Genomic DNA, 26,076 nt, shown 5'->3' with positions numbered 1-26,076 from the left:
TTTATGCTCCTGTCTTGAGTTCCTGCCCTGATGTAACTAAATGAAGTACGACACTCTGTAGAATGAAATAAATCCTTTCCTTCTCAAGCTGAACTCATTGTCTTAACACAGCAATGGAAATCCTAAATAAGATAGCATCTGATATAGAATATGTGTCTGGAATTTACAAAGAATGTGTGTGTGTGTGTGTGTGTGTGTGTGTGTGTGTGTGTGTGTGTGTGTAACAGGGCTTGATGTTGAAAGGAAATGGGCGACATGGGAGGAGTTGGATGTGAAAAAGTAAGGAATTTATAATTACACATTCTTATTAAATAAAAAGTAAATGATACTTAAAATGTGTTTCACATCCTCAGCTATTTGGGAAATACAATGAAAGTAATTTAAGATACCATTTCACCCAAGTCCTGAAAGTGCAAATGCTGATATGAATGTACAGAAAGGAACATCTTTGTAAATAACTGGTGGGAATGTAAAATGGCACAACCAGTTTGGTAATCAATCTGGAGGTTTCTCAAAAACTAAAAATAAAATATTAGAAATTGACTTATTATATGACCTAGCTATATCATCCTGGTATCTAAACTCAGAGAACTCTGTATACTACTGAAGATACTTTTAATTTTCACTGCTGTAGTCATGATTGCTTCAAATGGAATCAACCTAAATGTCCATCTACTAGTGCCTGCTTAAGGAAGATGAGTTGTATATTCAACAATAGAACATCACTCCCATTTCTCAAAATTTTAACCCAGAATTGTTCCTGCCTAAAGGAAATACATGGACAGGGAGTGGAGCAGAGACATCCAGAAACTGCTCCACCTGGAGATCCATTCCATATGCAGCCACCAAACCCAGTCACTATTGCTGATGCCAAGAAGTGCTTCCTGCAGGAGCCTGATGTGGATGTCTCCTGAGAAGCTCTGGCAGTGTCTTACTGATACAGATGAGGATGCTTTCAGCTAACTATAAACTGAGGACTGGGACCCCAATGGAGAAGTTAAAGACTGAAAGAACTAAAGGGGTGTTCAACCCCACAGGAAGAGCAATCACCAGCTCCCAGGGACTAAGCCACCAACCAAACAGTACACATGGAGGGACCCATGGCTCCAGCCATATATTAGCAGAGGATGGCATTGTCTGTCATCTATAGGAGGAGAAGCCCTTGGTCCTGTGAAGGTGCAATTCCCCAGTATAGGGCAGTGCCTGGGTGGTGAGGTGGGAGTGGGTGGGTGGGAAGGGGAGCAACCTATAGAAGCAGGGGATGGAAAATGAGAGGGGGAACTGGGAAAAGTGATAACATTTGAAATATAAATACATAAAATACCAATAAAAAAGGAAAGCAAAGAATGTCACTCCTCTGGAAAGAAAAGCAAAATTAAAAAATTAACTTTGAATGAAACTAGAATAACTCTCTCCCATTTCATAAAGATAAATTGGAGGTGAGACAGTAAAATATAGGCAAAATGAAAGAAAGAGAAAACAGAGATATAAACATTCAAACATGGAAGGGTAGTAGGGATGGAGAAATTTGGGTACTTAGGAAGGCTCAACCAAAATAAAGGTTGTTTGAAAAAGCTATGTGGCAAACTGTACTCTTCACCCAAGTAGACATTACAACAAAAGGAGTTAATAGAACACAATTAACATGATATTAAATCAGGGAATTCCTTGTGTTAAAGATTTAAATGAGCATGGAACAAGGGAATAAGGAAGAACATGGAGTGGGGGATTAGTTAAACAAAACAAAATTTGTAATAATTAATCTTACAGACACCTACTTTGTGAGCTAATTAAAATGTAATATACAAGGAGTTTGGTCATAGGTATCCGGTATGGGTAGATAATACTTCTTCAGAGAGTACTAGTTATTTATTAGCTCTATTGTCAATCTGGGCAAGTATGTGTTCATATTGATCAGAAAGGGCTTAGGGACACGTATAACAGTACCAGGAATTGCTCTTGTTCTTCTTGCCTACCATAAGTACATGGTTAAACTCTTTTGCTGAAGTTTTTTTGCATTTGGTTGTAGGACATCAAAAACGAATCTCAACTAATGATAAAAATTATTCCTTAATGACTTATTTTCATTTGTGCAAGAAGGTGCTATATAGGCTGCAGTGAGTGGATGAATCTGGGTATCAGTAGTCTTAGCCAATGTTTGGCCCTAAATGTTACAATACTATTCTGACTGATAGGTTCCGCCCATTGGTGTCATAGTGGCTATAGAAATAATCAACCACATTTATGTATTTGAGACCTGATGCACAGGACAGATTTCATGTCCATTACTGTAACCTCCTCAGAGGTCCAAACTCATAGATATCACAGAGGAGAAAAACTTCTGGTAATTTTTTACACTAAATTTCCATGTTGCCAAGGATTTTATTATGTGTAGTCCCATATCTGCACATAACTTTGGTAACAGAAGTTACTATGGGTAGTGGTGAGTAAAGATTCATAACTAGTCAGAGTGTTGAAAGAGTGATTATGATACTTAGTCATAATTAGTGGCTTATATATCCACCTCTGCACATGGAAGACAGGGAACATCCAGAAAAAAATAGGTAGAAAGGATAAACTGTTTGATGGATGAGGACAATAACTGTGAAATCCTAACTCTGGTCATGATCTTACCTGAAGAGTAATAACATCCCATAAAAATTTCCAAATAGATGGATGTGAAAATCAGGATACCCTATCTTGGGTGAAAAGCTGTTGGAAGAAGAGTCACTTTACGTTGGGGATTAGAATATTTTCCATGTATCAATAGATGATCTTTTTATTTTTAATTGGATCTTTCTTTAATTACATTTCAAATGTTATTCCCTTTCCTGGTTTCCCAGACATAAGTCTTCTATCCCATCCCCCTTCCTTTCTTCTATAAGGATGTTCCCCTCCCCATCCACCCCCTATTTCCTGACGCCTGCTGACATTGACCTACACTGGGCTGTCCAACCTCGGCAGAACCAAGGACTTCTCCTTCCATTGGTTCCCAGCAAAGTCTGTATTTGACATGCTGTGGCTGTGTCTTTCAGGACACATCTATATCCGGTTCCTGTCATAGCTTCATCAATCTTATCTAGTCTTGGTAGCTCTCTCTCTCTCTCTCTCTCTCTCTCTCTCTCTATATATATATATATATATATATATATATATATATATGTATATATATATATATATGTATATATATATATGGGGTACATGTGGGGCAGGCTCTGAATGGACATTTTGTCAGTCTATGCCTCCATATCCCCTCCTATGAATTTTTTGTTCAGCCTTTTAAGAAGGAGTGAAGCATCTGCACTTTGGTGATCCTTCTTCTTGAGCTTCATGTGGTCTGTGGATTGTATCTTGGGTAATTCAAGTTTTTAGGCTAATATGCAGTTGTCAGTGAGTGCATACCATGTGTGCTTTTCTGTGGTTGGGTTACCTCACTCAGGATGATACTTTCTAGTTTAATCCATTTGCCTATGAATTTTATGAAGTCATTGTTTTTGATAGCTCAAAAGTATTCCATTGTGTAGATGTACCACATTTTTAGAATCCATTCCTCGGTTGAAGGGCATCTGGGTTCTTTCCAATTTCTGGTTATTATAAAAAGGCTGCTATGAACATAGTGGAGCATGTGTCTTTGTTTTATGTTGGAGCATATTTGGGTATATTCCCAGGAAAGATATAGCTGGGTCCTCAGATAGTGGAACTTCCAGTTTTCGGGGGAAATTCCAGAATGATTTCCAGAGTGGTTGTACCAGTTTGCAATCCCATTAACAATGGAAGAGTGTTCCTCTTTCTCCACATCCTCGCCAGCATCTCTTGTCACCTGAGTTTTTTATCTTAGCTATTCTGACTGGTATGAGGTGGAATCTCAGGGTTGTTTTGATTTGAATTTCCCCGATGACTAAGGATGTTAAACATTTCTTTATGTACTTCTCAGCCATTTGATAGGGTTATTTGGCTCTCTGGAGTCTAACTTCTTGAGTTCTTTGTATATTTTTGGATATTGACCATCTATCAGCTATATGATTAGTAAAGATCTTTTCCCAATCTGTTGGTTGCCAATTTGTGCTAATGACAGTGTCCTTTACCTTACAGAAGCTTTGTAGTTTCGTGAGGTCCCATTTGTCAAATTGATTTAAGAGCATAAGCCATTGGTGTTTTGTTCAGGAAATTTTCCCCAGTGCCCATGTGATCAAGACTCTTCCCCATTTTTTGTTCTATTAGTTTGAGTGTATCTGGTTTGATGTGGAGGTCCTTGATCCACATGGACTTAAGCTTTGTTCAGGGCAAAAAAATGGATTGATTTGCATTCTTCCACATGCTGACCTACAGTAGAACCAGCACCATTTGCTGAAAATGCTATCTTTTTTCCATTGGATGGTTTTAGTTCCTTTGTCAAAAATCAAGTGACCATAGGTATGTGGGTTCATTTCTGGGTCTTCAATTCTATTCCACTGGTCTATCTGTCTGTCTCTGTACCAATACCATGCAGTTTTTATCACTACTGCTCTGTAATACTGCTTGAAGTCAGGGATAGTGATTCCCCCAGAAGTCCTTTTATTGTTGAGGATAGTTTTAGCTATCCTGGGTTTTTGTTATTCCAGATGAATTTGCAAATTGTTCTGCTTAATTCTCTGAAGAATTGGATTGGTATTTTGATGGGGATTGCATTGAATCTGTACATTGTTTTTGGTAAAATGGCCATTTTTACTATATTAATCCTGACAATCCATGAGCATGGGAGATATTTCCATCTTCTGAGGTCTTCTTCAATTTCTTTCTTCAGAGGCTTGAATTTCTTATCATACAGATCTTTCACTTGCTTGGTTAAAGTCACACCGAGGTATTTCATATTATTTGGGACTATTATGAAGGGTGTCATTTCCCCAATTTCTTTCTCGGCTTGTTTCTCTTTGTGTAAAGGAAGGCTACTGATATATTTGAGTTAATTTTATACCCATCCACTTTGCCGAAAATGTTTATCAGGTTTAGTAGTTCTCTGGTGGAACTTTTGGGATCACTTGAGTATACAATCATTATTGTCTGCAAATAGTTATATTTTGACTTCTTCCTTTCCAATCTGTATCCCTTTGATCTCCTTTTGTTTTCTGATTGCTCTGACTAGGACTTCTAGAAATATATTGAATGAGTAGGGAGAGAGTGGGCAGCCTTGTTTAGTCCCTGATTTTAGTGGGATTGCTTCAAGTTTCTCTCCATTTAGTTTAATGTTTAACCGGTTTGCTGTATATGGCTTTTACTATGTTTAGGTATGGGCCTTGAATTCCTGTTCTTTCCAGGACTTTTATCATGAAGGGGTGTTGAATTTTGTCAAATGCTTTCTCAGCATCTACTGAAATGATCATGTGGTTTTTACCTTTCAGTTTGTTTATATAATGGATTATGTTGATGGTTTTCCATTTATTAAACCATCCCTGCATGCCTAGAATGAAGCCTACTTTTTCATGATGAATGATTGCTTTGATGTTTTCTTGGATTCGGTTTGCCAGAATTTTATTGAGTATTTTTGCGTCGATATTCATAGGGGAAATTGGTCTGAAGTTCTCTTTCTTTGTTGCGTCTTTGTGCGGTTTAGGTATAAGATAACTCTGGATTCATAGAAGGAATTTGCGAGCACTATATCTATTTCAATTTAGTGGAATAGTTTGTATAATATTGGTATGAGGTCTTCTATGAAGGTCTGATAGAATTCTGCACTGAACCCATTTGCACCTGGGCTCTTTTTTGTTGGGATACTTTTAATGACTGCTTGTATTTCTTTAGGACTTATAGTGTTGATTAAATGGTTTATTTGTTCCTGATTTAACTTCAGTACCTGGTGTCTATCTAGGATATTGTCCATTTCCTCCAGATTTTCAAGTTTTGTTGAATATAGGCTTTTATAGTAGGATCTGATAGTTTTTTGAGTTTCCTCTGGCTCTCTTGCTATGTCTCCCTTTTCATTTTTGATTTTGTTAATTTGGACACCCTCTCTGTTTCCTCTGGTTAGTCTGGCTAAGGGTTTATCTATTCTGTTGATTTTCTCAAAGAACCAGGTTTTGGTTCTGTTGTTTCTTTGTATAATCCTTTTTGTTTCTACTTGGTTGATTTCAGCTCTGAGTTTGATTATTTCCTGCCTTCAACTCCTCTTGGGTGTATTTGCTTCTTTTTGTTCTAGAGCTTTTAGGTGTGCTATCAAGCTGCTTATATATGCTCTCTCCTGTTTCTTTCTACAGACACTCAGAGCTATGAGTTTTCCTCTTAGCACAGCTTTCATTGTGTCCCATAAATTTGGGTATGTTGTACCTTAATTTTCATTAAATTCTAAGAAGTCTTTAATTTCTTTCTTTATTTCTTCCTTGACCAGCTTATCATTGAGTAGAGCATTGTTCAACTTCCATGTATATGTGGGCTTTCTTCCCTTATTGTTATTGAAGACCAGCTTTAGCCCATGGTGGTCTGATAGGACATACGGAATTATTTCTATCTTTCTGTACCTGCTGAGGCGTGTTGTATGACCAATTATATGGTCCGTTTTGGAGAAAGTACCATGAGGCAGTGAGAAGAAGGTATATTCTTTTGTTTTAGGATAGAATGTTCTATAAATATCTGTTAAATCCATTTGGTTCATGACTGTCTGTCTATGTCTCTGTTTAATTTCTATTTTCATGATCTGTCCATTGGTGAGATTGAGGTGTTGAAATCTCCTACTATTATTGTATGAGGTGCAATGTGTACTTTGAGCTTTAGTAATGTTTCTTTTATGTATATAGGTGCCCTTGTATTTGGAGCATAGATATTTAGGATTGAGAGTTCATCTTGGTGGATTTTTCCCTTGATGAATATGAAGTGTCCTTTCTTATTTTTTTGATGACTTTTGGTTGAAAATCGATTTTATTCGATATTAGAATGGCTACTCCAGCTTGCTTCTTCAGACCATTTGCTTGGAAAGTTGTTTTCCAGCCTTTTACTCTGAGGTAGTGTCTGTCTTTGTCTCTGAGGTTTGTTTCCTGTAGGCAGCAAAATGTGGGGTCCTCATTGCCTATCCAGTTTTTTAATTTGTATCTTTTTATTGGGAAATTGAGTCCATTGATGTTGAGAGATATTAAGGAATAGTGATTGTGGCTTCCTGCTATATTCGTGTTTGGATGTGAGATTATGTTTGTGCTTGTCTTCTCTTTATTTTGTTGTAAAACGATTAGTTTCTTGCTTTTTCTAGGGTGTAGTTTGCCTCCTTATATTGGGCTTTACCATTTATTATCCTTTGTAGGGCTGGATTTGTAGAAAGATATTGTGTAAATTTGATTTTGTCATGGGATATCTTGGTTTCTCCATCTATGTTAATTGAAAGTTTGGCTGGATATAGTAACCTGGGCCGGCATTTGTGTTCTCTTAGGATCTGTATGACCTCTGTCCAGGATCTTCTGGCTTTCATAGTCTCTGGTGAGATGTCTGGTGTGATTGTGATAGGTCTGCCTCTATATGTTACTTGACCTTTTTTCCCTTACTGCCTTTAACATTCTTTCTTTGTTTTGTGCATTTGGTGTTTTGACTATTATGTGTCGGGAGGAGTTTCTTTTCTGGTCCAATCTATTTGGAGTACTGTAGGCTTCCTGTTTGTTTATGGGCACCTCTTTAGATTAGGGAAGTTTTCTTCTATGGTTTTGTTGAAGATTTTTACTGGTCCTTTGAGTTGGGAGTCTTCACACTCTTCTATACCTATTATCCTAAGGTTTGATCTTCTCATTGTGTCCTAGATTTCCTGTATGTTTTGGCCCAGTAGCTTTTTCCATTTTACATTATCTTTGACAGTTGTGTCGATGATTTCTATGGAATCTTCTGCTCCTGAATTTCTCTCTTCTATTTCTTGTATTGTGTTGGTGATGCTTGTATCTACGGCTCCTTGTCTCTTCATTTGGTTTTCTATATCCAGGGTTGTCTCCCTTTGTCCTTTTTTATTGCTTCTATTTCTATTTTTAATTCCTTCACCTGTTTGATTGTGTTTTCCTGTAATTCTTTCAGGGATTTTTTCATTTCCTCTCTATAGGCTTCTGCCTGTTTATTTATGTTTTCCTGCGTTTCTCTAAGGGAGTTCTTTATGTGTTTCTTGACGTTCTCCATTATCATGATCAAATGTGATTTTAAATCTAGATCTTGCTTTTCTGATGTGTTTGGATATTCAGTGTTTGCTTTGGTGGGAGAGTTGGGCTCCGATGATGCCATGTAGTCTTGGTTTCTGTTGCTTGGGTTCTTGTGCTTGCCTCTTGCCTTCACGTTGTCTCTGGTGTTACCTTGTTCTGCTATTTCTGACAGTGGTTAGACCATCCTATAGGCCTGTGTGTCAGAAGTGCTGTAAACCTGTTTTCCTGTTCTTTTTCAGCCAGTTATGGGAACAGAGTGTTCTGCTTTCATTTGTGTAGTTGTTCTTGTCTACTGGTCTTCAAGTGTTCCTGTGAGCCTGTGTCCTGAGTCCACCAGGCAGGTCACTTGGAGCAGAAAGGTTCGTTTTAACTCTGGTCTCAGGCCTGGAGTAGTTTCTCAGGGTCGGGGTTCAGCTCTCTGTGAGGGCAGCAACCAGAAGGGCCTGCCCTGCCTTCGCTCAGGACCCTGTGCACAGGGGCCCCAGATGGCACTAGGCATTTTCCTCTAGGGAAATGTGGGCAGAGAGTAGTCTCCTCTGGCTTGCTAGGGCTGTCTACCCCTCTGAAGATCTAGCTCTCTCTCCCATGGGATTTGGGTGCAGGGAGCTGTTTGACCTGGTCCCTTCAGATCCGGGCAGTGTGTGGGCCACAGTGTTCAGTGTCCCTATCTTCCTGTTCCCCGAGGCCCTATACAATTTCCTCTTGGGCCACGGATATGGGCAGGGGTGGTCAGTACTGGAGGTCTCTCCTGCCCTGCAGTCTCAGGAGTGCCCACCTGTCTGGGTGATGAGCTCTCTCTCCCAAGGTGTTTGGGGGCAGGGAGCTGTGGGTCGGTGACAGCAAGATTCGGGCCACAGCTCCTGCTTTATTTCCTAATAGTTGTTCTATTGCATTACAGTTAGCATAACAGTGAGCATAATCAATAAGCATCCATATAGCCAATTAATTAAATATTTTCAAACCTGTTCTTGGTGACTCTCGATCACATCTACTAATTCTTTATCAAAATGCCTCTTTTTTACCTATGAGAATATCATGAATTTTTTTTACTTTTATTTTTTTTAGTTATTCATTCACTTTACATTCTGCTCACTCCCCCCACCCCCTTATTGGTCATTCCCTCCCACAATCCTTCATCCATCCCCACTCTCCCACCCCCACCCCCACTCCCACCCCCTGTCCTCTTTTCCTTTTAGCAGGTCAGGGGCAGGGGGCAGGGGCGCTGGGTATCTCTTTACCCTGGCACTTCAAGTTTCTTCAAGCCTAGGTGCTGCTTTTCCCACTGAGGCCAGACAAGGCAGCTCAGCTATAAGAACATATCCCATGGACAGGGAACAACTTTGTGGATAGTCCCTGCTCAAGTTGTTCAGGACCCACATGAAGAGCAGGCTGTACATCTGCTACATATGTGCAAGGAGGCCTAGGTCAAGCCCATGTATGTGCTTTGCTTGGTGGTTCAGAGTCTGAGAGACCCAATGGTCCAGGTTAGTTGACTCTCGTGGTCTTCCTGTGAAGTTACTATCTCCTTTCGGTCCTGCAATCCTTCCTTCTCTTCATCCATAAGTGAAGACATATGTTACTCTTTTTTTACTTGTACTATAGTCTGACCAATATTTATTTTCATATAAACTGTCTAGTTTGACAGGATCAACAAGCTTCTAGTTGATTTCCACATTTCCTCTGTCTTTACAGCTATCTCAGCCTTATTTGTATATCACGTTATATCATTGTCCACTAAGGATGCCTTAGTCAACTCCCATCACATTTACAAGATTACGAAATACTTATCATGACCAGGAACTAGCATATGATCTGAGTTTCTGCTCCCTTTCCAATGCCATTTGCTTACTCTCTTTCTTGATCACTTAGCTCCAGTCATTCTGCCCATCTTTCTCCATATGACAAATCGCAAATACTAATCATCCTTAGGGCCTTTGCTCTGGCCTCCTCTTTCCAGAATACTTTTTCTGAACATTGTCTTCACACCATTTAAATATATTCTATAGAGAAGTCTTTCCTTAACACTGTATGTGAAACTGCACATCTCTTACCATGCAATTGATTTTTCTGTTGTGTACAATTTACCACACACTCTCAATCAATAACTATGTAAGTTTGTATATAAAGTTCAATGCTTCTTTGCTCATTTTTATGGGAGTAAGAGACTCAGCGGAATGAGGTTTATAACATTTTCTAAGAGAACTATTTCTCTCCTTTATTACTTATCCCTTCAACCTCCACATTCACTAATGCCACCTGAACATCTTTACAGGACAAGGGTAATCTAAGTTTAAGTGAAATTAATATAGTTATTTTCTAATTTACCAAAATTTGGAAATGTTAATGAAGTAGGACATGACTGGAGAGAGAAGGAGCCAAAGAGACTCTAATTTGATTAAGGTTACTATGCTTATGCTTGGTACCAGAAACCTAGCTAATTACTCAGCACTAGTGAGATTATGGTTATTCAAGAAGAATCTACCACCAAAATACTAATATAATTCATCACAATAGTCTATAAACATTTGCCCTTAGACTCACAAATAAGTGTAGTCTTTGCCCCTCATTAAGAAAACTTCTCTTTGCAGTTCACAGAGAACTTTATAGAAAACCACAGCCAATCAAAATGCAGACTTGTGGAACCCAGACCCTTTGGATATATCTACGAAACACTCTAGCACTACAGCAAGTCTCAGGAAACTTTCCAAAAGGTGGTTCAGACAGAATGTAAGATCCATAGAATCAGAGACATTGCTATGAGAATCAGAATCTATACCTGCAAAGTTGCAACAAAATGACACCCAAGCATGAGCTGAACAAGGACAACAGCAATAAACATTCCGAAGTGGATATGAGCCATCTACTCTACAGAAAGAACGACAAGAAATATTGTAAAAAAAAAAAAAAAAAAAGGATGCGTATCTTGGAGCAAGAGAGATGATCCTCCCCAGGCACACCAACTAATTGTCCAGTATCAAGCTGTCAACCCTGAAAACAACGTACATACAAGTAACACTATGGGTACTTGTTATGTTTTAGGGTTTCCATTGTTGTGAAGCGACACCATGACAAAGGCAACTCTTATGAAGGAAAACATTTAATTGGGGCTACCTTACAGGTTTAGAAGTTTAGTCCATTATCATCAAAGCAGGAAGCATGGCAGCATAGGAAGAGCTGAAAGTTCTATGTCTTCTTTTGAAGGCAGCTAGGAGAAAACTGCTACCCACATGGTTAGGAGGAGGATCTCAAAGCCCAACCCAACAATGACACACTTCCTCCAGTGAGACCACACCTCCCAATAGTACCACTCTCTGGGTTAAGCATATTCAAACCACCACAGGTTGTAGCAGATTATATTTAAGCGCGCGTGCGCGCGCGCGCGCACATACACACACACACACACACACACACACACACACACAAACACACACACATAAACACACATACACATACACATACACACACAAATATTTATGCAATAAATTGATGAAAAAGGAGGCCATGGATATGATGAATAGGAAGAAGGGATGAGAGGGAAGGAAGAAAAGTGAGAAATATGATAATTAAAATAAAATCTAAAAAAAAAGACAAGAAAAACCCAGAAAGATAGGTGATAGATTTATCTTTGAGTAATGAGTTTAGAACAAAATATCTCTACAACAGTTAAAGATGTTAAAAACGAATGCATTATTATGAGAAAAAGTATGAGAATAAATCTGTCTCTTTAAGTGATGTGGCCAATTTAATAGACAAAAGCAACCTTATTGATATTAAAAAATTCAGAACTCTCAATGATTCTGTTTGTGTTAAAGGGATTGAGTATGTGATTTTAAAAATTGACCAAAATAAATGGTTTTCCCAAAGAAATTTCAAACATGAATAACTTTAACAATAATTTTCATTCAGTTGCTTTTAAAATATTGTGTTCAGAAAATTAAAAAAAATACTTTTCAGAAGCATTGCTTCTATTTTTCTCTCTCTTACACACACACACACACACACACACACACACACACACACACACACCGTACAAACAAACAAAACCAACAGTGGACAAACAAACAAAACCAACAACAAAAGTCCTGACTGCTTCTGGCATGGTTAAAAAGAAAATTCATGGGTGAATTACTCTCCAAATCAAATGTCAAATATTTTGTGCAAAACACTAATTTTACGCTATGCATTGAAGAGTATATTTTAATTTTATATATTATTAAAATTAGATGTTCCTCCAGTGATGCAAAGATAGCATAATTTAAAAAACAACCATAATAAATCACCACACTAAGATCATAAAGGGCATGGGGAGATAACTCTGTTACTACACCATTTGTTTTGTCAGCATGAGGACCTAAATTTGCTTTGAAAAGACTGCTGAAAGTATTCAAGCATTGCAGAACATGCCACTGACCCCAGTCTTAGGGAATGAGGGATTAGATTGGGATATGCCTCTCCTTATGCTCATTAATTATCCTCCTTAGTCAAATTGAGGAGCTTCAGGTTCATTTTTAAAATATGATGATGATGATGATGATGATGATGATGATGATGATGATGATGATGATGACGATAGAAAGCAACTGAGGAGTGATGCAGTATCCACAACTGACCTCTGTATAGTTACATTATCACCTGAACAGACATCCACGTGTATTCACAGTACCAAACACAAAAAATAAAAATAAATACTATTGCAAAGAGTTTAAAAGGGTTGGGGGAAAACAGTTGTTTACTTCTAGAGCAAGGCTTAATCACATGAATTGTTCTTTAGAAAATTATATGTGCATCTTTTTTTGGCACAGGGTGTCTCTGCATAACAGCCTTGGCTGTCCTGGAACTCACTTTGTAGACCCGGGTGGACTGAAACCCATAGACCTCCCTGCCTCTGCCTCCTGAGTAAAGGTATGCACCTGCCTGGCCAGCTCTTTTTTTGAAGTTGTATTTACTTTAATATTTTAGAGCTGTCTACATGGACATCAGAAGATAACATCAAATCCCATTATAACTTACTAAAGATGGTCCTGAGGTGAGTGTTAGGAATTGAACTCAGAAGCCATGGGAAAGGATCACTGCCCTTAACCACTTAGCCACCTCTCCAGTGCCATACTTTCAATCCTAGTTCTTCATACTATCTATTTGCAACCCATACAACTTGGCCTGATTTATTAGATTTTCAGGACAATATCATAATAACTATGTTAATCCTATTAAAATGGCTTGACTTTTCAAGGTTGACTTAGCTAGGTTTCTAGAGCTATGATGAAACTCCATGGTCTGAACCAACTTATGGAGAAAAAAATCCCTTATAGTTTGTAGACTCTAAAGGGAAGTCTAGTGCTTTCAGTCTTGTTGCATGCTTGATTGGTTTTTACTATGTTTTTGTGTCACATATTTCAAAAATATTTTTCATACCTAGTTGCTCTATAGAAGAAAACGGCAAAGAAATGGTTTGGTAGTGCTCTGGCCTTTAGAAGTACTTCACAGGGTATTTCTCTGAGCTTTCACCTCCCTGGCAGTCTACTCTCCAGATAACGTTTTAAAGGTGCCTTTTCTTCTGAATTCTACACATCATCTGATTTCCCGCCTCCCCATACTCTAGGTTAAGCATCTTCAGGTGTTGATATAGCTGCAAAGAATAATCAATCAAAGAATATGCACATTTCAAGCTTGCTCCCCTCGATACAATTCAAGAACAACAACAATGACCCTCATCCATCATTACTGTAAAACCTCCACTCCTCCGATGTGCCATTTAGAAAAGCCATTGATGAAATCGTACCAAAGAAAAATCTTCACTGCCTGTTTAAGACCTTTGTCTTGTGCTGTTTACCTAGTTACTCTGATTAGTTTTCATGACTAATGAATAACAACAGCATAACGTCATTTGTGCTAGAAGGACCATTCCTGAGCGTCAGTATCTGTTCTTATTTTCATGGGTATTCTGTTCCTTGTTGCAATTTCAGAGTGATGAACTTCCGTAAGTGAGGTTTTTATTTCACCAAAAGCCTTTGGGATTTTAGCTATTTCTGTTGATGTTTTCCACTAGGCACGTCTCCACAATGGTTCCTCTGCAGCCCTGTCTCACCTTCCCATAATTCAAACTTTAAGTTCATTTCACTTCTGCAATATTATGTGTTTCTATAATTGTAGTGTATTTTAATAGCATATATGGGTGTGTGTGTGTGTGGGTATGTGTATGTGTGATTAAGAAGCAACCACTCAGCTTATCTGTGGTGTCCACAGATTTAATCCTAGCACTTGGGAGGCAGAGTCAGGCAAGACCAGCCTGGTTTACAAAGCTGGTTCCAGGAGAGCTAGGGCTACACGGAAAAATTCTGTCTAGTAACACCCCCCCCAAAAAAAAGAAAAAAAAAGAAAGAACAACTGCTTATATGAGTATACCTTGTAGGATACAGAAATAGCTGACCCTTACTTATATGCTCTGTATTTTGAATCCCCACTCCATTCCCTCAAATTATGTACCACTTTTTGGGTGTATAAGGTTAGTCTTCCTTTGTACTTTGGGTACCTAGAGAAGAATACGCATTTTCAACAAGGGTTTGTTGAGTTCATGAATAAATACTGTTAAATATCTTCTCCAATTTTGTAGGCTTTATAATCACTCAACCTGAAGACAAATAGTTGGATCAGATAAGCTCTGCAGATTTCTTTTTCTAGGTGCCTGGTTCCATGATTCCATGCATATCTTAGTCACCAATATGCATACAGATATTCTGCTCAATATTGAGCTCAGCACTTTGCATACTGATTCAAGTGTTTCTGTCCTTCAGAATCATAAAGGTTGTTATTTTCCCTTCAGGATGACCTTTCTGGAAATTGCACACAGCTTTGTGGATATAGTCTTATTATACTTTCCTGGTTAATCATGAACAAATGCATTATTTTTAAATTACAATTCTATTATTGGTTACATAATCAATAATGGGCTGAGTTTTAATGGACTCTTAAATAGCCATGGCTGGCCAGTATTTTATTTATAGTTTGAGACATTTATCAGGGTGACAAATCTTACTTTCTAAAAATCTCATGGTATAGTTTCTTTGGAAAAGGTAAACATCGTTTGTGGTTCAGCAGGAAGTACACCCAAATAGTGCCTGAGCCAGAGTTATTAGATAATCATTGATTATGCTTTGATTGTTTTCAAGGTCGTGAAAAAGTCTATCTAGGATTACACAGCAAATAGCAAACTGTTATTAGCAGAAATGTCTTTCTGTGCCTATTCTTGCTGTGGCATTGATGGACTGTGTGCTGTGGGCTCACAATGCCTCTTTAGCAGGTCATATATTTTCTTTTATGCTCAGCTGAGTAGCACTAAAATCAATTTTTAAGTTATATTGCCATATTATCCATCTCAACCATTTGATGCTAGGTGGATAATTGTTGGTTATTTTTAGAGAGACTTTAAATTATGCTATATAGGAGGAAGGGAAAGTAGGACATGCTTAATCCCCTTGATATGTTATGTAGTAAATCAAATCACATACTAAAAACCGTCCATATTCCTGGGTGATGACTTTTATATTTGGTCAAGGAAATAAAATGAAAACAAACAAACCAATAAAAAGTATAGCAACAAGGAACAACTATGGAGAACTTAACTCTAGAGATACAAACCAGGTATGTCATTTTTAAAATGAAAACATTAAAATAAATAGTATAATTCAATTTGAGACACATAATTCAGAAAATGCATTTGTCATTACCACACTTTCTATTCTTTTTTTCTGATTTTTACACATCTTTTTGATAAAGTTATGCTGTAGATGTCGTTTGTCCATCACTGCTACAGATGTTGATCTTGATCAAGGGAGAGTCAGAATTCAGAGGTGGTAGAACTTCTAAGAGTTGGGTCCTAGAAAAAGAAAATATTCAAGTCACTGGAGCAGAGAACTTATGGTGTTCACTGATATAAAACATCAATCCTAATGCCCAATTCTATGGCTGCCTCTGTTATTCCTTAATCTTTCCCTTTTACATATTACCAGTTCTTTTTCTGCTCCTCAATCATGTTGTTAGTCAAGGTAATCCTCACCAAAAGGCAAACAGACAGAGTCATCTGGTCTCAGATTTTCAGCCTCAAAAACTATAATTAACTAAATATTTCTTTGTGATGTTTCTAGACACAGGTATTTCTTAAATAATATCAATAGAGTATAGAGCATATTGTAATCTGTGGAGGAGTTGGGCAGTAGCATGGAAAACTTTTTCATACTATTTTTATGGTTGAAAATAAATTGATTTTCTTCAAAATAACCACATCTATAAATATCAAAAGATAAATGTGATACCAACTATGTCATGGATCTTTCTCATTAAGCTTATCTTTACAGTGTTCTACAAGGTTTCAGAGTTTATACCTGTCTTAGTTTGTTTGATAAAACACAGATTAAAAACAAGCTGGTAGGAAAGGGTTTATTTAGCCTCAATCAGAGTCAATCATTGAAGAAGTCAAGGCAAGAAATCAAAGAAGGCTGGAATCTAGAGGCAGTAACTAAATCAGAGGTCATGGAAGAATACTGCTTACTGGCTTGCTCTTCAGTCTTTGACAGGTATTTTGGCTAATGTCATCCCAGTTTGGTCCTGGGAATCTCTTGCTTCCCGGGCATCTGGGCTTATGTAGTAGGAGAACTGGGTCCTGATGTTACCAAGTAGCATTGGTTTCTGTTGTTTGTGCTTACATCTTGACATCTGGTACTAGCTGACCTTGTTGTCCCTGCTGTAAGCTTGTGAGCCTGAGTGTATCAGATTTCTGGGGGTCAAGCTGTCTCTGGGTGTGATTGGGATGGAGAAGGCTATAGCAAAGAGTTCACTCCCAGGTGCAAATGAGAACAGAAGTCCTACCCCTCTATGGCAGATATGAACCAAAATAACTAGCTTAAAATGATAACCCTAAGTATGCAATGGTGGCATGCCTATCATAGGGTTAACCAATATTTCTCATTGACCTTAAAGACTGCTTTAAGAAGAGAGAATTAATGTACTGGAAACCTAGCCAAAATCCTCAGAGCTAGACAAATCATGGATATTAACCTATAGTCATCATTGCACTAAAACAGGGTAACACTTGACTGCATTATTTTTTTATCACTTTGTTTACATTTTGGATGATATCCACCTCCCTTCCCAGTTTGCCTTCCACAAATCCTCCATTCCATTTCTCCTCTCCCCCTTAACCCCTGCCTCAAAGAGGGTGCTCCCCCATCTACCCACTCCCATCTCACTGTTCTAGCATCACTGGAGCATCAAACCTCCACACAATCAAGGGCCTCTCCTCACACTGATGCCAGATACTCTGCTACATATATATGTGATACCATGGATATCCTCATGTTATCTCTTTGGTCCATGGTTTAGTCCTTGGGAGTTTGGGGTTGGGGGTGGGTAGTTGATATTGTTCTTCCTATAGGGTTAGAGTCCATTTAAGCTCTGTCAAACCTTCCCCTAGATCTTCCATTGGGATCCCCAGACTCAGACTGATGGTTGCCTGTGAGTATCTGTGTCTGTATTTGACAGGTGCTGGCAAAACCTCTCAGTGAACAGCCATACCAGGTTCCTGTCAGCAAGCACTTCTTGGCATCAGCAATAGTGTTTGGGTTTGGTGTCTGCAGATGGGATGGATCTCTAGATGGGGCAGTCTCTAGATGTTTTTTTTCCTTCAGTCTCTGTTCCATTCTTTGTCACCGTCTTTCCTTTCCACAGGCACGATTCTGGGTTAAAAAATCTGAGATGGATGTGTGCCCTCATCTCTCAACTGGGAGCTGTGCCTGTCTACTGGAGTGGTCTTCAGAGGTTCTGTCTCCCCTTTGTTGGTTATTTTCACTAAAGTCATTCCTGTTGAGTCCTGGGAGCCCTCTGGGACTATAGAGGGGCTACTCTCAGTTCCCCATCTCACACTGCTACATATTTCTATTCAATTTCCTGACCCTCTGTATTTTTTCTTGTCCCTCCCCATGCCTGATCCTGCTCCCTCTTTTTTCCCCCCTCTCCTCCCTACCTTACAAGTCCCTGCCTCCACCTCTTGTTATTATTTTGTTCCCCCTTCTATGAAGGATTGAAGCACCCATGCTTTGGTCTTCCTTCTTCTTAATCTCCATATGGTTTGTGGGTTGCAATGTGGGTATTCTGAGTTGTGTCCTAATATCCACTCATCAGTGAGTATATACCATGCATCTTCTTTTATGTACGGGTTACCTCACTAAGAATGATATGTTCTAGTTTCATCCATTTGCCTGCAAATTTCATGAAGTAAATGTTTTGAATAGCTGAGTCGTACTCCATTGTGTAAATGTACCATGTTTTCTGTGTCCATTCTTCTATTCAGGGACATTTGGGTTCTTTCCAGCTTCTGACTATTATAAATAAGGCTACTAAAACATAGTGGAGCATATAGAAGAATGGAATTTGATCTATTCTTATCTCCTTGCACAAATCTCAAGCCCAAGTGGATCAAGGACCTCCACATAAAACCAGATACACTGACTCTAATAGAAGAGAAAGTGGGGAAGAGCCTCAAACACATGGGCACAGGGAAGAATTTCATTGGCAAATGGGACCTCATAAAATTGCAAAGCTTCTGTAAGGCAAAGGACACTATCATTAGGACAAAATGGCAATCTACAGATTGGGAAAAGATCTTTAACAACCCTACATCTGATAGAGGGCTAATATCTATGCAAAGAACTCAAGAAGTTAAACTCCAGGGAATCAAATAATCCTATTAAAAATGGGGTCCAGAGCTAAATGAAGAATTCTCAACTGAGGAATATCGAATGGCCCTGAAACATGTAAAGAAATGTACGACATCCTTAGTTATCAGGGTAATGCAAACCAAATGAGCCTGAGATTCCACCTCCTACCAATCAGAATGGTTAAGATCAAAAGTTAGGTTACAACAGATGCTGTCAAGGATGTAGAGAAAGAGGAATACTCTTCCATTGCTGATGGGATTGTAAACTGGTAAAACCACTTTGGAAAACAATCTGGTGGGTCCTCAGAAAATTGGAAATAGTCCTACCTGAAGATCCAGATATACCACTCCTGGGCACATACTCAAAAGATGCTCCAACATGTAGCTTAATTGCCTTCTAAATATTTGGTCTTAAACACACATTTGGTATAGTCCTCACCCTGCATCAATGAAACTTCTCCTTGTGTGGGACAAAGTCTATCACAGAAAAACACAACCTATTAAAACAGAGTTGTAGAGACCAACTCAATGAATACATATATAAAACAACTACTACATGTATAAGCAAGAACTCACAGGTTGTTTTTAGAAGAAGGAACAGGAAAAGTATATGAACCAGAGGAGCAAGGAGTTTTGTGTGACTCGGTTTCACAGAAATGACAGGACATGACTGTCTTGAGTATGAGGTGAGAAAGGCCAGCATTAGTGTTTATCACCTGTGTGTTTCCCTGTTCCTCTCTTCTTATAGTTCCCGTTATCCCCAAACATTCTAGACACCCTTCCTCCTTACAGCATCTAGCTGTGGCTGCTTCCAAGTAAAACAGGCTCCTTCCATATATACACACAATGCAGCTTTATATCTATGCTTTTCTGCTCTACAGTCTGCTCAACAATTTCACTACTGATCAGAATGGCTACACCAGTACCCTTGTCACTCTGTTCCCATCTGCGCTTGTTGCTTCTATTGCACTATTACTACCTCTTGTGGTTTTATTTACCCTTTATCTATTGTAAATTTTATTGAGCTGATTGGAGTGCTTGTCAATAGGAGTAACATGTTTTTGCTTATTATAATAAAAAGAGATTGAGTTTTGAGACAAAAGTGATAAAAATTCAACATTTATTTAGATAATGATACATAGAATCACTGATTCAATCTTAATCTTTTGCCTCACAGTGAGGAAGTTACAAATCCAAGATTCATTCAAATAATATGTTCCTATGCATGCATAAATATATGTGAGTTTGAGAACTGTTAGTAATTGATATAACAATAAAAACAACCAAAATATATACTTAGGGTGAAATGATACAGATAGCTGAACATCAAAAAATAGTATATCAAATTTTATTTATTTACAATGAGTAAAGTACAGTCATAATTTTGTTATAAAATATGAACAAATGAAGGAATAAAAATAGTTAAAAATATAGTATTCTATTCTTCTGTAGTTTATGGAAGTCAGAAATAGGTAGTTATTTTATTACAGACTATAACATGAATATTGGGTTGAATTTCAATCTTCTTTCCTCCCTGCCATCTGCTAAGTGCTAGGGAAAAAAGGGAAAGATGGCACAATGATAAATGGTCATCATGGACCATGACAAGGCTGAGGAGAGGGCAGAAATTTGAGCACCTTAACTTCAGAGAATATGTACAATGTCAGCCTACAGAGATTAGTGAAAGAGGAGAAATTCAAGTCTCATAAAAGAAGTTTTGTATAAATCAGTTTAGTTTGAAATCAGTTGTGTAACTCTCCTCAATTCTGTGATTGTCTAACAGATATGACAATATGGTTGGAGATGTTTGGTAATGAAACTAGTTATATTTTATTGAAACACTAAGTTAATATCACATAGTGGTATCAACTCACACTAGAGAAGGGAATTTTTAAGAGGCAAAATGATTTTTAAGTTTAAATTTACAAAACAAATACTGTCCATATAAATTACTTATATCTGTACAAATTAATATGCTTGATATTAGAGGCTTTCTAATAGGGAGCCATGTTTGTACTCCTCTCATCACCTAAACAGTGAATATTTATACTACATATTTTGTTTTTTAATTGATTTTCCTTTTTCATTGGTTATTTTATTTATTTAAATTTAAATTTTATTCCTCTTCCCTGTTTCCCCTCTGTAAACCCCCTATCTCATACTCCCTCCCCCTTGCTCCTAGGAGGGCACTTCCTTACCCACTCACCCACTCCTGCCTCACCACCCTAGCATTCCACTACCCTGGGGCATCCAGCCTTCACTGGACCAAGGGCCTCCCCTCCCACTGACACCTGACAAGGCCATCCTCTGCTACATATGCAACTGGAGCCATGGGTCTCTTCATGTGTACATTTTGGTTGATGGTTTAGTCCTTGGGAGCTCTGAGGAGCAGGCAGAGATCTCTAGTTGGTTGATATTGTTGTTTTTCCTATGGCGTTGCAAACTCCTTCAGTTCCTTTAGTCCTTCCCCTAACTCTTCCATTGGGGTCCCCATGCTGAGTCTGATGGTTGGCTGCAAGCCTCCTCATTTGTATCTTTCAGCCTCTCAGGAGACAGCTGTATCAGGCTCCTGTCAGCAAGCACTTCTTGGTATTAGCAATATTGTCTGTGTTTGGTGTCTGCAGATGGGATGGATCTCCAGGTGGGACAGTGACTGGATGGCCTTTCCTTCAGTCTCTGCTCCGCTCTTTGTCCCTGTATTTCCTTTAGACAGGAGCAATTCTGCATTAATATTTTTGAGATGAGTGGGTGACCCATCCATAATTTGACATACTAGGAATTGGGCTAAACTTGGTTGTCATATATATTTATGCAGCTAATTTACAATCTTTCATTTTTCCTTGAAATCTAAAAGTATTATAACTACAAATTGAAAGATGTATACTATTAGAAGAAGACTGAAAAACTCAACAAATCTATGAAATATTTCATTATAACAAGTTATTTTAATAACTTTATTTGGGTAAATTCTGAGTGTTTTCATTAATCAAATTAAGAAAGAAATAGATAAGGCTTTAATAAAAGCAACTGTGTTCCCTATTTGGAAATAATTTTATTCTATTACTACATTTAATTATGCTATATATTTTGTATTGTATAAATTATTGCTAGAAGCTACTTTTTTCAAAAATTATACTTCAAAGATAATTAAAAATTCCTTTGATGTTTCTAACTGTTTCGTTGGTATTCTCCTGAAGTTACACTGGAGATTATTAATGCGGCTCTCCAACCATAATTGGACTTCTATTTTGTTTGGTTCATCTGAGCTTGTTAATACTTATCCATTCCTATATCAACATGCCTTAAAATGATTCTTCATTGCTCAAAGGAGAGTATCAAATTTGTCACTGAAATCCTTTAAGATCAGATAATAACATAAATACACCCCTCTACACACAGATAGTTAGAATAAATGGATTCCAATGTATAGGAACTAAGGCCTAGAAGTCTATCTGTTGGTTTGGAAGTGAGTCAAAATCAAGAACTGGATTAGATAAATGTGTGTCTGGGATTTAGACCATAATGGCTAACCAGACTTCCCCTTGCCCAAAAAACATCAACTGATAGGAAAATAAAGGAGGCATGAAGGAGCAGGCTAGAAATACATACAAGTACTTATTCTGCATCTGGAATAAGAAGAGAAGAAGTTATGGACCATGACAGGAGTGTTCTAGAGATGCCTAGAGATTTTCAGCAGCAAATTCAGAAATCTTAGCAGCTTCCCAGAGGAAAAGTCATTTTCTAAATAAATATTATTTGTGACTAGAACATCAAGATTCATATTTGTTTTCCCTCAATATTTATATGTAATAAATTCATATCATTTACATAAAAGTAATTACTGTGTATTAGATAAAGCTTTACTTACATTATCTCATTTCAGTTCTCAAAATAATGTTAAAAGGTATGAAATATTGTTACCAGCAGTTTATAGACTACACAGCTAATGGCATTTCCAAGGTGACCCGTTTAGTATATGACAATGTTGGCATTCACAGCCAGGTTTTCCTGACACAAGATCTATTCCCTGGAATATTTGATTTCTCTTCTGCTATTATTACTGACCATCCCTAGTGGCACCCAAATACAACAGCAGAAACAACTGGAATTACTTATCTATAGAGGAAACTATTGCTTTTCAGAACTGGAACAATGTTTACAATGTAACTTCATTCTCTGGATCATTCAGTGAAGTAATATGAATTAATTTTACTTCCAGTTTATTATAGGAAAGCACATAGAGGAAATAAAGGTGGCTTAGTAATGTTCATTTTATTCACTCTTATTTAATAGTCCAGTGGAACAGGAGGTGTTTCTTTAGTATTGAGGACTCTGTGTTTTAAAATTGTTTTCGTTTACTTCATAAATGGGGGGAATGTTTTACCTATGATTCAACTCCTACCAATTATGATCTGTTAAGAGAATCTGACCTAATCATTTTTATAGTGGATTGTTTCCTTTTAGTCTGCTGAGCATTAATATTGCTTTGAATGCCATTGGTTTTTATATCCTTATAATGAGCTCATTTGTTTTCCTATACAAAACCGTCCTTTTCCTGATGTGCTGAGGTGATACCTGTAATAGAAAAACATAAAATAAAATGAGATTTTTTTGTGAGTCAACCTCATATTTAGATTCCTTTTGTGATATTGCTATCTCAATCTCTGACTGCAGGTGGCTTTGTAGATAAACAATTGGATTAATTTGGGCAGTAGAGCTCCATACCTATTACAGAGTCACAAGTGAAAATGTCACTGAGGTACATTGTGACGATAGCCCATTACAGAGGAAAGATCTGATGGTATAAGCACTAAATTTATGGAAGAAATTATGCTTCACAAAAGAGAAAAGAAAACCAAATCAGGATACATTTGTGAACAGAGAAATTGACGAGGAGCAGGAGTTCAACCAAATTGGGGAGTTGAAACCCATCGAAAGGGCATTGAGAGTCATTAGAAGAAGAAAACTAGATTACTTAGAGGGATAAAAGAGTGGAAGAATTCATTTCACATCCTCCTCCTATCCATAATAACAGAAATGAACTCTCGTCTGCGCTGATAGTTTCTCCCTGCTGTATCATCACACACAGCTAAGCATTTGCAGCCTTGGATACTGGAACCATGCTCTAAAATGAACACTTTCTTTCTAATCAGTTAGTTGACTGAGCTCATGGTTTGTATTTTCCTCTGAGAAAAATAATAGAAAATTGCTCAAATGTACAGCAAAATTGATGTTAATATTCAGAAAAGCAGCATTAAGAGAACATTAACAACAATGTGGTTAGATGAAGATGTGATCAATGGGAAACAAAGATTAGTTTGCTTGATATGGAATCTCAGGAGTCTCCAAGAGCACCTATGTGCTGACACCAGGATCTAATCTTGGGTTTCTGATGCTGTAATCAGAAGTGGGGAAGACAAAAAAGCAGAGGAATGAAAATATATGATTGCTGATATTATTAACTGCAATATGGCCATGAAATGAAACAATATCTTAAGATGAATACAAAACCTGAAGATGAAATGCAGGGGGCAGTTATGGAGAAAGAGAGAGAGAGGCAATCCAATACTTGAGGCAAAACATGGAGGCAAAACCGGAACTCGAAATTTTCCTCCACAAAGCATTGAGGCAACTTGCTCCTCCTGTACAACCCCATGAGGTCCCATTTAGAAACAAAAGTTTAAAACTTTTTAAATGGGAAATAAATAAACAAATAAAAATTTAAAAATGCAAAATAAACAAACAGGGGTAAACAAAACAAATTAAAACACGAGGCTCATTAGGTCTGACCCATAATCCTATGATGAGGCAAAAGTTTTCAGAATTTGAGTTGAGCCTGTCTAAAAGAGTTCGTGTATCAAGAACAACAGATCTCAGAACCTTCTTTTCACCAGACCTTCCCCATTACCAACTAATGGTTCCTTACCTGCATTAACCAGCCCCAGTTCAGGGCCATCTTGGGGGAAGTGAAGCTGTGTGAGAAGATGGCACAGTTTGATGTTAAGAAGTTTGCAGAGACCAGTGGAAGGGGAAGCCCTTGGTCCTGCTAAGACTGAACCCCCAGTGAACGTGATTGTTGCAGGGAAGGCGGTAATGGGGGGAGAATGGGGAGGGGAACACCGATGTTGGGGGAGGAGTTAGGGGGATGTTGGCCCGGAAACCGGAAAAGGGAATAACATTCGAAATATAAATAAGAAATACTCAAGTTAAAAATAAAAAGAAGTTTGCAGAGAGCCAGCCTAAAGTGGATACCCCAAGAAAAGAAAAGGGTTCATGAGAAAAGAAACAGAAGTCCCAGGCTGAGTGGAAAGAAGAAAAAAAGGCAGCTGCCCCAGCTCCTGAGGAAGAGATGGATGAATGTGAGCAGTCATTCCCTGCTGAGCTCACCTGCCCAAGAATACCTCCCTCTGTGTTGGATGCATTTAAGCGTAAGTACTCCAAGGAGGGCACCCTGTCTGTGGCGCTGCCATATTTTTGGAAGTACTTTGATAAGAATGGCTGGTCCCTGTGGCAAGCTGAGTCCCGCTTCCCTGAAGAGCTCACCTAGACCTTCATGACTTTGCAACCTCATCTGGAACTGGAATGTTCCAGCGATTGGACAACCTGAGGGAGAATGTCTTTGCTTGTGTTATTCTCTTTGGAACCAATAACAGCCGTTCCATTTCTGGCGTTTGGGTCTTTCAAGGCCAAGAGCTTGCCTTTCTGTTGAGTCCAGATTGGCAGGTGGACTATGAGTCGTATACGTGGCAGAAACTAGATCCTGGTAGCGAGAGGACCCAGGCTCTGGTTCAAGAGTACCAGAGTCCCAGTTTCCTAGGAGGGGGCTTTCCAGCACGTGGACAAAGCCATCGGTCAAGGCAAGATCTTAAAGTGAACAAGTCTTGCCAGTCGCCTAGCTGCCTGTACCTACCCCTCAAGGGAGATGGGGGTCATTAAAGGAAACTGAAACATTGAGAAAACAAACAAAACAAAACAAAACAACAACAACAACCAACCAACCAGTCAACCAACCACTAAAGTTCTATTTAGGAAATTTCCTTCCCCCCACTTCAAACCCCATGTGCCAGTGAGTTTGAGGCTCTTTCCCACTTTCTATTCTATTAGATTCAATGTATCTGATTTTGCGTTGAGGTCCTTAATCCACTTGGACTTAAGCTTTGTGCAAAGTGACAGATATGGATTTATTTCCATTTTTCTACATACAGAATGCCAGTTAAATCAGCACCATTTATT

At 38.3% G+C, this 26,076-nt stretch overlaps 1 pseudogene; it reads left to right on the top strand.

Moving 5' to 3' along the window:
• Positions 1–255: 255 nt before the first annotated feature.
• Positions 256–25,717, top strand: Eef1g-ps13 (eukaryotic translation elongation factor 1 gamma, pseudogene 13; annotated as a pseudogene).
• The last annotated feature ends 359 nt before the right edge of the window (positions 25,718–26,076 follow it).

This window comes from Rattus norvegicus, chromosome 5 (assembly GCF_036323735.1).
Source record: "Rattus norvegicus strain BN/NHsdMcwi chromosome 5, GRCr8, whole genome shotgun sequence".
NCBI lineage: Eukaryota > Metazoa > Chordata > Mammalia > Rodentia > Muridae > Rattus > Rattus norvegicus.
Note: the sequence above shows the minus strand (reverse complement) of the source record. Positions and strands in the feature narration are given on the sequence as shown.